Genomic DNA, 14,004 nt, shown 5'->3' with positions numbered 1-14,004 from the left:
GCTGATGAGTATAGGTACCTGTTTCTCGAATATTTTGATTCAATTTTAAACAAAAATACCAAGTACATGCAAAGAAGGTATTCTGTGAACCACATACTGAATGTTTTGTCTGAGATAAATGTAAATAAATACCTTAATTTAACACAAACACATAAGTTAACATTTTAGACATTTATTTCATTTATCAAACTCAAATAATTATTAAAAGGATATACATAGACTTTATCAGGCTCATCTAACTTATATTTATAGTGATATTTACTAAGCCTCTGAATTACTTTTTAGAGTGTACATTACTGTTGCTATCCTATCAGCTGGCCATTATCTCCTGACCTCTGGCATCAACAAGGCATTTTTGCCCAGAGAAATGCTACTTACGGGATATTCTCTCCCCTGGGCCATTCTCTGCAAACCCTAGAGATGGCTGTGTGGGAAAATCTCAGTAGATCAGCAGTTTCTGAAACACGAAGACAGGCCCGTCTAGGCTCAACAACCATGTTCAAATCACCTTTCGTCCCCATTATAATGCTCGGTTTGAACTTCAGCAGGTTGTCCTGACCATAGCTACATGACTAAATAAAAAAGCCACATTTACATGCGCTCAGGATGATTCAACTCAACAGGTCCTCACAAGTTCATGTAAACAACCTAACTCAAATAAGACTGGACCGAGGCCAGCACGGGTCACTGTGTGCATGTGAACGCATCCCTTATGGAAATACATTAAAAATAACTTCCAGTAGATAAATTCTAATTATCTTTCATTTTTTCCAGCCGGTACTCTTTTCCCCCAGATCCATTTGTAATGATTAATTGGTTTTTCTAAATACTGAACATTCAGTGCTAGCGTGGCATTAACAACAGCTGTGGCTCTCACATGAGGTCCAGAGATTTAAAAAAAAAAGAGAGAGGGAAAAAGCAATTACGCATTATGCTGCAGTAAACACCCTTCTGAAAAATCCAGCCTGTTGTTTCATCTTAATTCTCTCTTAATTCTTTCCAATTATCAGTAGGATATTTTGTTTTCTGTTTCCCTGGGAGACGGCGAACTGCTCAGACTGAGGGAAAGTAAAATTCTTTGTGATTCAACATTACTCAGTTTTAAACCTGTGCACATTGAAAACATATGGGCGGTCTAACATGGGATTGTAGTATTCTAGCCAGTGGAAATAATCAGAGGAGCAGATTTATAACAGCAAAACAGACACAATGCATGTGAAAAAGACCTCATTGACCTGTAATCCGGGATCATGCAACAAGCAAAGGACCATTCAGAGATTGTTTTGTTTGATTTAGAGGCCCCTGCAGCAGGGTGCCTCGTACAACAACATTAGAAGACTCTGGCTTTGCGGGGTTGTGGGCGGGTGGGTGCATGGGGGCCCAGCCCTGGAGCAGGGTGCCGCCGGTGCATCGAGCCACCTGGGGGGCTCTTCAACTGGTGGGGAGGATTGTCACATCTTGCAGGAACTTTCCTCTCCTCAGGGGCTCACTCTGCAGGAGGGGGAGATACAGGAGAGGTGGAGGAAGATCTCAGCCTGGGTGTTTATTGTCTTATGTAGTCTGGAAGATGAGTGGATGGTGGGGTGGGTGCAGTTTTCCCTGTGGTGGGGTTGGGTGGACTGTCCCAGGCTCTGTGGGGCCGGGAGGCGCTGCTGCGCTGGGCCCCGGTCTGGATGGGCCTGGGCCCCCTTTCCCTGGCGGGTCGCGGAGTATGGGGGTGCCTACTGGGGTCAGCGGGGGAGCTGGCCCCAGGGAGGGGTCACATGCCCCTCCCTTCCTTCCCTCCCCATCTCCAGCTGCCTCCTTCTTCCCGCTCCACCACAACCACCCACACATGCAGGACCTTGGAGTAGGGGTATGTCACCAGGGTGCAGAGGAGGCTACCCCCCCCCCCCCTCTGTCCCCTTCTGGCTGCCTCTGCCTCAATTTTATCCCACAACTTAGACATTCACATTACTCACACTCTCATTACACATACATATAGGATCTTGGGGGTGGGCACGATACACGGAGTCCAAAGTACCATCAGGGTGTACACCCCACCCCTGGCGTCGTTGCCCACCTCTCAATGTCAAATACACGTAGACATTGAGGGCTAGCAGGAGGGACCATGCGCTTACCTTCTGCTCTCTGGCAGGTAGCTCCATGTCCTCCTGGGTTTTAATTGCACCTTAGAACACACATGCATCAACACTACAATGAGCGGGTGGAGGGAGGTTTGGAGTCTTCTCTCACCCCCATTCTCTGCGACCTGCTGGAGCGGGGGGGCTAGGAGGAGGAGTTGGCCGTCCGACTGCGGTCTGGAGTGTGGGGCCTCCCTGCTGCTGCGGAGTCGGGGCGGTCTGCCTCCCCCCACTGCAGGGAAAAGGGTAACACCACCTGGGTCTGGGTGCAGTTCCCCCCTCCAGGGGCAAGGGTACCTGGACCCGGTTTGTAGAGTACGCTTGGGGAGTGTGATCGTGTGTACAGCGTCTCTTTATGTCTGTCTCCACGTTGGTTGAGTGTGGAGTAAGTGCATATGAGAGCATGAGGGTGGGAATGGATGTTTGTGTCTGTGTGTGCCTGTATTTCTGTGTCTATATGTCAGGTTGGGTATCAGACGCCACCTCTCTGGGGACATCTTAGGCCCTCCAAGGTTTGGAGGCCTATCCCCCACCACCACTTCCCATGCCAGTGGCGGACTCCCTCAGACATCGGTGCGTTGGTGGTTCTTTGTGTCCGGGGATGGGCGTCCAGGTACATACTGGCTCACTCCTTGGCGGCCGCTTATCGGGGCCTGGAGCCTGGGGCTCGCTCGGGCCACTTCGGAGGTGGGGTGCCCCCGGCCTCTCGGCCTGGGGCTCGGTCACTCAGGCACAGCTGGCTGCCGGCGGAACTCACGGGCGCGTCACTGCAACTCCCCCTGGCTTCTGCTCCGCGGCTGCTGAGTGAGCCCTCATCTGGGACTCTCCTCAGCTCTTTCTGGGACAGTGGCGCAGCTGCCCCTCTGTTGGTCTTCCTTGGTCTCTTGTGTTCTGGGGGCCTCTGGATGTCTGGAGTTTTGATCTCCTCCATACCTGCTTCATGCCCTGGAGGACGGGGCTGTGGCCCCCCCACACCCTCTAGCAGATCATTACATGAAGGAACCTTTAAAAAAAACAAAACAAGCGCGTCCATGCTCACAGGTGTACACACGGGTGATCACACCCAAAAACTACACCCTTTTTGGCTCCTACCTCAAAGCACACTGTGTTCTGTTGATCTTATGTGCTGCACAATAATATTTAATATTTAGTATTTACTGTCATATTCCCATATATCATTGTGATGTTGTTTATTCTATTACTCTTGTTCTCTTCTGCTTGTTTTCTTTTTTCTTTCTCAGCAGGTGATCCAGGTGATTGATATATGCATTTTTTTTCTCTGCCCGTTCTGTTGGTTTTTGTCTTTTGCCCTTCTCCCCCATCCCTCTTCTCAGCTGTTTCTCTTTCCCTCTTTCTTTCCCCCAGTCAAGTCTGTCCCGTATTCAGTAAGTGAAAATAAAATAAACAATAAAAGGTGAATCAAATGGACCATTACGGCAAGGCTGGGATGGTCAATTTGGTAAAGTAAATCCGTTGGGCATCTTTCTTTGCCTTTAGACAAGAATTCTGATGCAAAAGAACCAAACGGGACAGGCAAAAAAAAAAAAGAAAAAAAAAAAAAAGAAGACTGGCTTTGAATATGCTGGATGATTCAGGGCAGGGGGGAGCATTCTTAAGGCCATCCTTAGGGTTCAAAGACAGGGTGATGATGTTTAGCTTTCAAATACCTCCCTTTGTTTAGTTTTCATTGCTGCAAAGACAGATCACACATTTAAGCAGATTCTTAAACTTGTCAGAGGGAGGCTGCTTTTTGTTATTTATTTCAGAATATCTATATCTCAATAAGACTGCTGATAAAGCATAATTACATAAATCACATCCAACCCCGGAGCCAACAATTTTCATTTCTGGCCTGGGGTCACTGCATTCACTGGAGTTATTCATGGGGCGATAATTAATCCCCGACCAAGGCCTGTAATCACACTGAGCATTCCTTCATTTTGGCATGGCCTGCATGACCAGAAATGAGTCTCCAGAGCTCATCCAGCCCACAGAGAGCCATGGTCTAGTTCACAGTTAGTAACCTCCCTATTTTCCCTGAACATCTATCATGAGTGAGGTTGTTTGTTTCAACAGTACAGAGACAGGATCAACATACTGTACGTGGTATACAGCTTCCCTGCTTCCCAGTCAGTGTTTTGGGGTTTCATTTTCATGTTTAAGAAAAAGAGTGGTTTATGTTTTGCACAGACTCAGGTGACAAAAAGAAAAAAAAATGTAAAAGATTTTAGTTTGAATTCAAATGTACTGTACATGAACACCACTTCAAAATTTATCAATTAAGCATGGCCAGTGTTTCAAATAATGAGGGTAACTATCCTATGAACAAAAAGCACTCAGTTTGAACTGAGTATCACACAAAACTGCTGTCCAAGAATGCTGGAAGCATAATGGGTCTCCTGGACGAGAGGACAAAGCAGTTTTCAGAAATATATTTTAAAAATGTGCGTGGCACACAATGTGTGTGGGTGAATTGTGTTGCTTACATTGTTGAGATATACATTGCTGTGCTTGAGAGTCACCAACTATCAGAACCAAATTCCTTGTATGTGTCTGTGTATATACATGGCCAATAAACGCGATTCTGATTCTGATTAGGAACTTTTAGAAGGCCAGTATCCTGAGATCAGCAAGCATGGGATGGAACATAGAGGTGCAAAAGGTCAGAGAGATATGAAGGTGCCAAACCATTTAAAGACTTAGGTGAGCAACAGGACATCAAAATCAGCCTGTCCTGTCAAGGCAACCAGTGAAGACATTTCAGTACTGGGGTAATGTGCTCAAATTTCCCAGTTTTGGTTAGTATGCAAGCAGCTGCATTTTGTACCATCTGTAAATCTCTAAAATTCTTCTTTGGTAACCCAGAAAGAAGAGCATTAAAATTATCAACGTGTGAAGACACAAATGGATGAAAAAGAACCTCTGCAGTCTTTCCATGTTGGTTTCATCTAGCCAAAAATGTTTTGTGGTGTCACTGCAGCCATGTTCTTTCTGAGAAAAAGACACTTTCTCCTCTTGCAGCACTGTTCTGTCTTTCTCTAATGGTACTGTCACGAACTTTAACACATGCTGCGGCCTGTAGAGTCTGAATTTTAGCTGTTTCTTTGCTTGTCTTTTCAGTTTCTCTTATCTTCTCTCATTGCATGGTCTGATCTTAGGGTGAATTTGCTGGAACCACCACTCCACACCTGAATGCTCCATATCCGCAAATGACCAAAATTTCTGCTTTCATAGAGCTGGTCATGCTTGATTATCACTTAATGCATTTGCTTATTGCTACTAACCCTCTTAATTTGTGTGGAAGCAGGAAGCAGGAAATAAGGTTGTGTTGTAGTTTTGTTGAACTTCTACCTCTAGCGTTTAGGGTTACGGATCACGGTAAAGAACATGTTTTCCTGTGAAAAAAGCCACTTAGACACATGGCATGATTTGTCAGCTCGTTGAATGGTGTGCTTGTACAGAGTGACAGTTTAATGATTATCTGGAGAAATTGATGTATCAGATTATGTTCTTGTCTTTCTATAGAAGATAAATTGCAATTAAAATGGGTTTAATTATGTATATGTGCTGACATCATATTTTGGATCTTGAATAACTTTTCTTCCGGGCTAAACCATTGATTTTTGTACATGAACGTGAAGCCATTATTCATTCTATGAAAATGATTTATTGAAGGTAAAGGGAGCAACACTGCACCCTGTTGGATTTTTCTAACCAGCAACATTTGTCAGTTGTATGGTTTTGTCACCACGTTGGTCTGGATGAAAATGTCTAAATTGATGGATTGCTATGAATGTTTATACAGGAAATCATGGTCCCCTGAGGACTCTTACTCTAGACCACTATGACATATTTGTGGCTTTTAGTGCGATGTCTTGACGACTGTTGCATGGATTACCACAATAAATATTGATTCAGACAAAATGTGTTTTTTCTTTAGTTCTTATTGGATAATGTTATCATCATGTGTTAGCTGCAAAGCTCTCTAGCATGCTTAGACCATTGTATTTTGGTTTTATAGTCAAATATTCTTCCTCCCTCTCCCTCAGACCACCCAAGTGAAAGCCTTCCGCCAGAAATTCTGTCCATAAAATTTATGAACAGAATCGGTGACAAAGGGCAGCCCTGGCGGAGCCCATCACCCACCAGGAATGAGTCCGACTTATTGCCGGCTATGCGGACCAAGCTCTTGCAACAAACTCCCATGCACCCTCAAGTATCCTTGAGAGGATAAAGAGCTGATCCAGTGTTCCACGACCAGGACGAAAACCGCATTGTTCCTCCTGTATCCAAGCTTCGACTAATGGGCAGACTCTCCTCTCTAGCACCCTGGCATAGACTTTCCCAGGGAGGCTGAGGAGTTTGACTCCCCTGTAGTTTGAACACACCCTCCGGTCCCCTTTCTTAACCTCCTAAGATCCGAACTCTCCCACGGCATGCATTTTTGATTTCTCTTTGATATTTGGGCATATTAGGGCACAATGAATGTAAAAACAAAGAATTACCAGATTTTTTTTTTTACCTGATTTTTGTTTCTAAGAAAAAGAGAGCCACATATGAGAATATTAATTTAAAATTTCAGTAGAACAGTAGCAGTATAATGTCCTCGTAAGTGGATCTCAGGCCCTTGTAGAGCAAAATTGAGTATTTTGGTCTAAATAACCCAAAATGTGATGTCCACATATGTGGACGCCAGGTCCTAGGAGGTTAAAGATGGGGACGACCACCCGGTCTGCCAGTCCAGGGTTCTACCCCTGATCTCCACGCAACATTGTAGAGACGTGTCAACCAAGACAGCCCTACAACATCCAGAGCCTTCAGGAACTCGGGGCGGACCTCGTCCAACCCAGGGCTCTGCCACCAAGGAGTTGTTTAACTGCCTCAGTGACCTCGCCCCCAGAGATTGGCGGGTCATCCCCTTCATCCCCAGACTCTGCTTCCACCACGGAAGATTGGGATATTCCGCCAGTGGGATTGAGGAGGTCCTCGAAGTATTCCTTCCACCGCCCGACAGTTTTCTCAGTCGAAGTCAGCAGCACTCCACCCGCACACACACAGTGCAGGTAGAACACTGCTTTTCCCTGCTGAGTCGCCTGACGGTTTGCCAGAATCTCTTCGAGGCAGTCCGAAAGTCTTTTTCCATGGCCTCTCCGAACTTCCTTCACACCCGAGTTTTTGCTTCAGCCATGGCCCGTCGGTACCTATCAGCTATCTCCGGTTTGGTCTTATTAAAAAAAACAAAAAAAAAAACATTTAAGCAATCATAAATCATAAATTGCCAAACTACATGACTAGTACAGCCTAGCCAATTCTGTAAGTGAAACTCAAACAAGTTAAGGCCTCAGTCACACAGGTCTAAGGACTATGCTCAATCTTTATGCCAAGTAGTCAAAAAATATCCTCTTGTGCTTTGGTTTCTAGCAGATTCCCACGGTTGCTCATAGTTTGCATGAAAGTAACCAACTTGTCAGCAAAGACTCTGCACTTTACACCTTCAAAGTAAAAGTTGTTGCCAACAAAATGCCAATAGGATGCAGTGTTTTACTTTGAAGGTGAACTGTTCCCACATAAATGGTTTATAGTTTCACTGCCACCTGTGATGAAAGCAATCCAAAGGAGGTTCTTGGTGCACCAGTGTATACTTCTTTGTGACCAGTTTCACACTAGTGAGTGCCAGCAAACTCCTGCAACCAGTTTCCAGCTGGTTGAAGATTAAACAATTTTGCCTCGTGAAAGCTGTTTGCCAGCTGGTCACCAAGTGATCTCTACGTTTGTGAGTGGAGTTTAAAGTACGAAGCTAAGAGGATTAACTTCTTCAGTCTGCTTTTAATTTCAAATGACTTAATTGTTCCATTGGCCATTTAACTTTTCCAAATAAATCAATAATACTTTTTCCTTAGATAAGATGAAAAATATACCTGCTGATCAAGAAAATAACATAAAAGAATAGGCAAAGCTTTTTTAGAAAAGCAAAATGTGTTTGGCAAAACAGTGCATTTAGATCATAATTCAGACAGGTTTTGGTTTTTTTTAATGAAGAAGACGTTTTGGCAGTTTGCTGGTCTGGAGCATCCAGTTGAGTGTTAACTCAACTCCAAGGAGGGAAAACAACAGCAATGATCTTAGAGAAAACAGTTGCTTCTGGGAAGTGTTATGAGCCAGTCTTCTGTAGAGTGGATGTCTGAGCAAAGTCACCCCTAGCTCAGACTCTGCAGTGCTCAGAGAACTGCAACAGTTAGTGTACAGATAACATACATACAGCAGACAGTACATTTAGAAAAAGACCAAACAAGTATGGCTGGTTTGTAAGGGTTTACAGGAAGTCTGTTCTCTCTAAAAGAACACAGCAGCATGGCTTAGGTTTGCAAGGTGCACCTAATAAAATATAAGACTTTTAGAACAATGTCCTTTGGAGAAATAAGAGTGAAGAATGTCGTTAGGCCATAAAACAGTGCAGTACATTTGGGAAAAAACAAAAACATACAGCATATCAACAATAAATACCAATTGTCAAGCACAGTGGTGGAGGGGTAAAGCTTGGCACACATGTGGTCATGCACAGGACAATGATCCCAAGAACAGCAGCAAATCTACAGAATGGTATAAAAAGAAAAGACAAAATATGCTATTGTCATGGTCCGGAGTCTGTGGACTCCGTGTTTGTGTTTTAAGTTTATTAATATTCTGTGGTTTTGTTTATTTTGGGTTGTTTGTGATTATTCCCAGTGTTTAATGTTCTTTGTGCTCTCCTGTCCCACGTTTCAGGTCTCTACGTTCTGTCTTCCCAGTCTGTGTTAAGTTTATGTGTCTAGAGTTCAGTCTGTGTGTTTCCTGTTTTACTTTGAAGGTCTATGTCTCTTGTCAGTGTTTCTAGTTTAACTTCCCTTGTCTTGTCCTGCCTAATTACTCCAGCTTTTCTCCTGCTTGTTGCTGGTTTGGCTGTGTTGTCTTCCCACATCTCCCTGCGTCTCTGTTTAAAGGTTTCAGGTCTTTTTTTGTTAGTTTTTCCAGTATGGGTTATCTGAGGTTCTGCACACGCCATCTCCACTGCGGTTTGTACCTTCACCGTTTCAATAAAGCTCACTCACTTCACAGCAGTGTCTGCATCTTGGGTCCTTTATTAAATTCACAGCAATACTGACCCAGCCAAGGTCCAGATCGGACCTTAAGAGAGCCGTGCATGAACCAGTGTCCACAAACTTCAATGAAGTGAGACAGTGCTGCAAAGAGGAGTGGGGCAAAATTCCTCAACAACAATGTGAAATAGTCATATAAAAGATGGTTACAAGATTGTAACTTCAGGTTATTGCTGATTTCATTACATTCTACTAAATCAGGGGAAGTTCTCCAGAGGCCTGGTAATGAACTAATCATGTGGTTCAGGTGTGGTGACCCAGAGTGAGATCTAAAACCTGCAGGACACCGGCTCTCGAGGACTAACGTTCCCTACCCCTGTACTAAATAGGGATGGACTTTCTGTGATATACTGTGGATTTTCCACATGCATGGCATGATGCAATATGCCATAAGGTGTTCTTCATAATTCAACTAAAAATGGTAAATGGCCTGTATTTGTATAGCGCTTTACTAGTTCCTAAGGACCCCAAAGCGCTTCACACATCCAGTCATCCACCCATTCACACACTGGTGATGGCAGCTACATTAAAAGTCTGTTTGCTTTTTTATGTCTCACCCACACAGTCTATTGACCAGTCAGTGTCACTTCTGGTAACAAACCAAGATGGCAACACCCATAAACTTAAAGTTGAAGCTTCAAAACAAGACTTCACCAACAAATGATTCATGTCACGGAACCGAGGTCAGTCTGTTTTTCTTCCTCATAGAGAAACATCATAATTAAGACAGATGCTTATTGAATGTCATTCAAGGCAATTTGCTGACTCAACTCGTACCGTTCTTTGCCTTTTCTAGTTAAGTGCATGTGTAGTGATAGTAATAAATGCTAAGAATCGTTGCTCAGTAAATATAAATGTGAGTATAAACATTTTTTCTCTATTTGTTTGACTCTCTAACTAATCTTGGTTGGTATTGAGTACACGAATAATAATGTCAGCCCAAACTACAACAATAAAGCCCAGTGTTATAAGAAGTAGACTTCACAGTTACATGTTAATGGAAGCTGGAAACTATGGTAACTGTGACTAAAAACAAACAGCCCCATTTCCCCCTTGTTTCCATTAATGTTGATCACCGTCACTGAAGTACTCTGAACTTCCATCACTGCTTACAAAGACTTCCCAGTTTCTCCTTCACCCCCATCAATCATACTCTCCGGTGACTTTTCGCACTGGTTTACAGCTTAACATCTATCTCCCTTACAGCTCTCTGTGTAGCACTTATTGCTTCAGCCCATGGAAATCAACAAAAGCTATCTTGACACTGAGCCCATATCCACTTGGTGTGATCCAAAAAGCCCGAAACCAGATGTCGAGCTTCCATTTCATGGCGTCCTTTCTCATGAGCTGTGCCAACAAATACAAATCTTCAAAACCCAAATGTTTAATTTGCTGCTGATGCAACAATTGAGTGATAGCTGCACATTTAAACTCCTTCATTGACACACATTCCGAAGGCTCGATTTGTTTCATGAAAATTCTGAGCGGCTTAGCAGAGTTTGGTTAGAGTCTTACTTAGTTTTGAACAAGCGTGTTTAGCAGGGTGGATCAAGAGCATGCTTTGTGAATAGATGAATAAAACCCACAAGTTTGTTTGTTACACCATGTTGTTCAGTTCTGCTGTCAAGGGAGCAGACAGGAGTCACAGAGAGTGTAATCTTCCCTCGGACGAGTGAAGCTTCACTTTCTGGCAGTGACTGACGTTTAACTGCACATCTAATCCTGAGAGATGTTAATAGAAGATGAAGAGGTGCAATTTCAATAGCATATTTCAGTGTTTCTACATAAGTGTTTCAAATTGCAGAAAGAGTTCATGGGCCACACCGTCCCATATTTATAAAACATAATGTTTTTATTAGTTTATTTTCCAAAGCCATTCAGATTGCACTGTACAGATTACACAGATTTTTTTTCTCAGTAGCAAGAATTTGGTCATCGTGTCAGTCTTTAATCCTAGAACTTAAAGTTGTTCAGTTAAAAAAAAAAATTCAGATTAGGAGTGGTTACATTATGCGCAATTTGAAGGGAAGATATTTGGCTTTGCCTTTGACTCTTGATCCTTCATGTGCCAGCGCAGCAGTGAGTTTTGCAAAAATATTCTTGGCAACAGATGAATCAGTATCACTTCCTATTGCAAAATGGGAAGCGGATTTATCAGTTAACTTAGACCTAAACTTCTGGTCTCAGATTTGCTTAAAAACCTTTCATCTAATTAGAAATCCCAGTCTTCAATTAATTCAATACAAAATATTACATAGAGTGCACTATACAGGTCATCGGATGTTCAAGATGGGCTTTACGTCTACCAACAACTGCTCACACTGCCAAACCAATTCACCGGACAATTATATCCACGCTCTTTGGTTCTGTCCACCAGTTCAGAAGTTTTGGCGCGAGATATGTGAAGACTTATCGAAGTGTCTGAAATGTAACATTCCAACTTCCCCCTTAGTGTGTTTGTTGGGCAGCTTAGATAATGTCACTTCAGAAAAGAATATCGCCCATATGGTCTTCACTGCCCTATGCATAGCCAAGAAAACAGTCCTCATGAACTGGAAAAATAAAAATTATCTTAATTCTAACCAATATAGAAATTATCTATTAGATTACATTAGTCTTGATACAGCCTCTGCCACCACATCAGATCAATTGCTCTGGGCTCCTTTGATCAGCTCCATCACCTAGTGCGGGTGGGGGGTCATAGTTTGGTCCCGCCTTCACTGTTGTGATTGGTGTGGGGGTAGGGACAGGCTTAGGGCGTCGGGGGGTTCCCCGGAGGCATCTTTTGTGTGGGCGGGTGGGTGCATGGGGGCCCAGCCCTGGAGCAGGGTGCCGCCGGTGCATCGAGCCACCTGGGGGGCTCTTCAACTGGTGGGGGAGATTGTCACATCTTGCAGGAGCTTTCCTCTCCTCAGGAGCTCCCTCTGCAGGAGGGGGAGATACAGGAGAGGTGGAGGAAGATCTCAGCCTGGGTGTTTATTGTCTTATGTAGTCTGGAAGATGAGTGGATGGTGGGGTGGGTGCAGTTTTCTCTGTGGTGGGGTTGGGTGGACTGTCCCGGGCTCTGTGGGGCCGGGGGGCGCTGCTGCACTCGGCCCCGGTCTGGATGGGCCTGGGCCCCCTTTCCCTGGCGGGTCGCGGAGTATGGGGGTGCCTACTGGGGTCATCGGGGGAGCTGGCCCCAGGGAGGGGTCACTTGCCCCTCCCTTCCTTCCCTCCCCATCTCCAGCTGCCTCCCTCTTCCCGCTCCACCACAACCACCCACACATGCAGGGCCTTGGAGTAGGGGTATGTCACCAGGGTGCAGAGGAGGCTACCCCCCCCCTCTGTCCTCTTCTGGCTGCCTCTGCCTCAATTTTATCCCACAACTTAGACATTCACATTACTCACACTCTCATTACACATACATATAGGATCTTGGGGATGGGCACGCTACACGGACTCCAAAAGACCATCAGGGTGTACACCTCACCCCTGGCGTCGTTGCCCACCTCTCAATTTTAAATACACGTAGACATTGAGGGCTAGCAGGAGGGACCATGCGCTTACCTGCTGCTCTCTGGCAGGTAGCTCCATGCCCTCCTGGGTTTTAAATAGAGATGGCACGATACCACTTTTTTATGTCCGATACCGATACCGATATCATAAATTTGGATATCTGCCGATACCGATATGAATCCGATATAGTGTTTTTTAACCAACAAAACTGTTTTTTAAAATATCTTGCTGCATTTTGCAAGTCTGCAAGTTCATACTCAAGTTTAAAACAACAACTACACTAAAGCTATTCTGTTATACCTGTATACAAAAAAAATATTTCATAGTTCAGCAATACTGATCAATCTAATAAACTTAAACCTACACCATCCTCCCTATTCTGGTATTTTAAAGAGTACTTAGTGTAAATATTAAGCAACCTAACTAATAGGGTTCCAACTCCCAGCAACAACAAAAATAAATAAATAAAAAATAGGGAACCACCCCTCACGCTCCACCTCATGATGCTTAATCGACGTAATCAACCTTAATTTGATGCAGTGCGAAAAAAAATGCACAGAAATCAATTCTTATTAAATAGATTCAACATCTTTCTTCAACAAAATTGCAGACTGCACAGATGGTACCTTCCCAAAGTAAAGAGTACTATAGCTTACTAGGGTATATATATTAGACTTAATAGTCACTATATACAGTAATTGACTTCTATTCATTTTACATCAAATTAAAACTTTGGGTGTCAGATAATTATTTATTAAAAGCTCGACATTTTAAATGAGAATAAGAAAGAAAAGTATGTCTTTGTGCCCCCTTTTCCCTGTTCATGCCCTATCGGCCCCCCTGGCTAAACTTTGCTAGATCCGCCCCTGCACAGTTACCAGCCGTCAGCTACGTAGAAAAAGATCCTGGAGTAGAAAGTAAGATTAAATAAATTCTAACAACAGCTGATCAAGCTTAAACGTTCTGCTGTTGTTCAGCCGCTGGTTTCCTCTTTCTGGTGCAAAGTGGGCCAAAAACAAACAAGAGACACGGACTCCTGACAGAAAAGCCGATCAGCTGATCATTAAGCAGTTTCATGATTGAAGTAGCAGCCGGAGACCGAGAGGCAGTCGCTCGTTAAGCTTAACGCAGGAATGCTTTACAAACATTCAGAGATGGACTTACACACTTGCTTTACTTCTCTCGGGGATAACTTTGTCGGAGATGAAATGCCGGGTTGCTAGCGAAGCTCCAAATGCTATCCAGAC

Source organism: Diplotaxodon limnothrissa, linkage group LG15, assembly GCF_057381915.1.
Source record: "Diplotaxodon limnothrissa isolate DT_005_m linkage group LG15, D_limnothrissa_male_GT1.1, whole genome shotgun sequence".
NCBI classification, from domain to species: domain Eukaryota; kingdom Metazoa; phylum Chordata; class Actinopteri; order Cichliformes; family Cichlidae; genus Diplotaxodon; species Diplotaxodon limnothrissa.
This window is presented reverse-complemented; position numbering follows the sequence as displayed.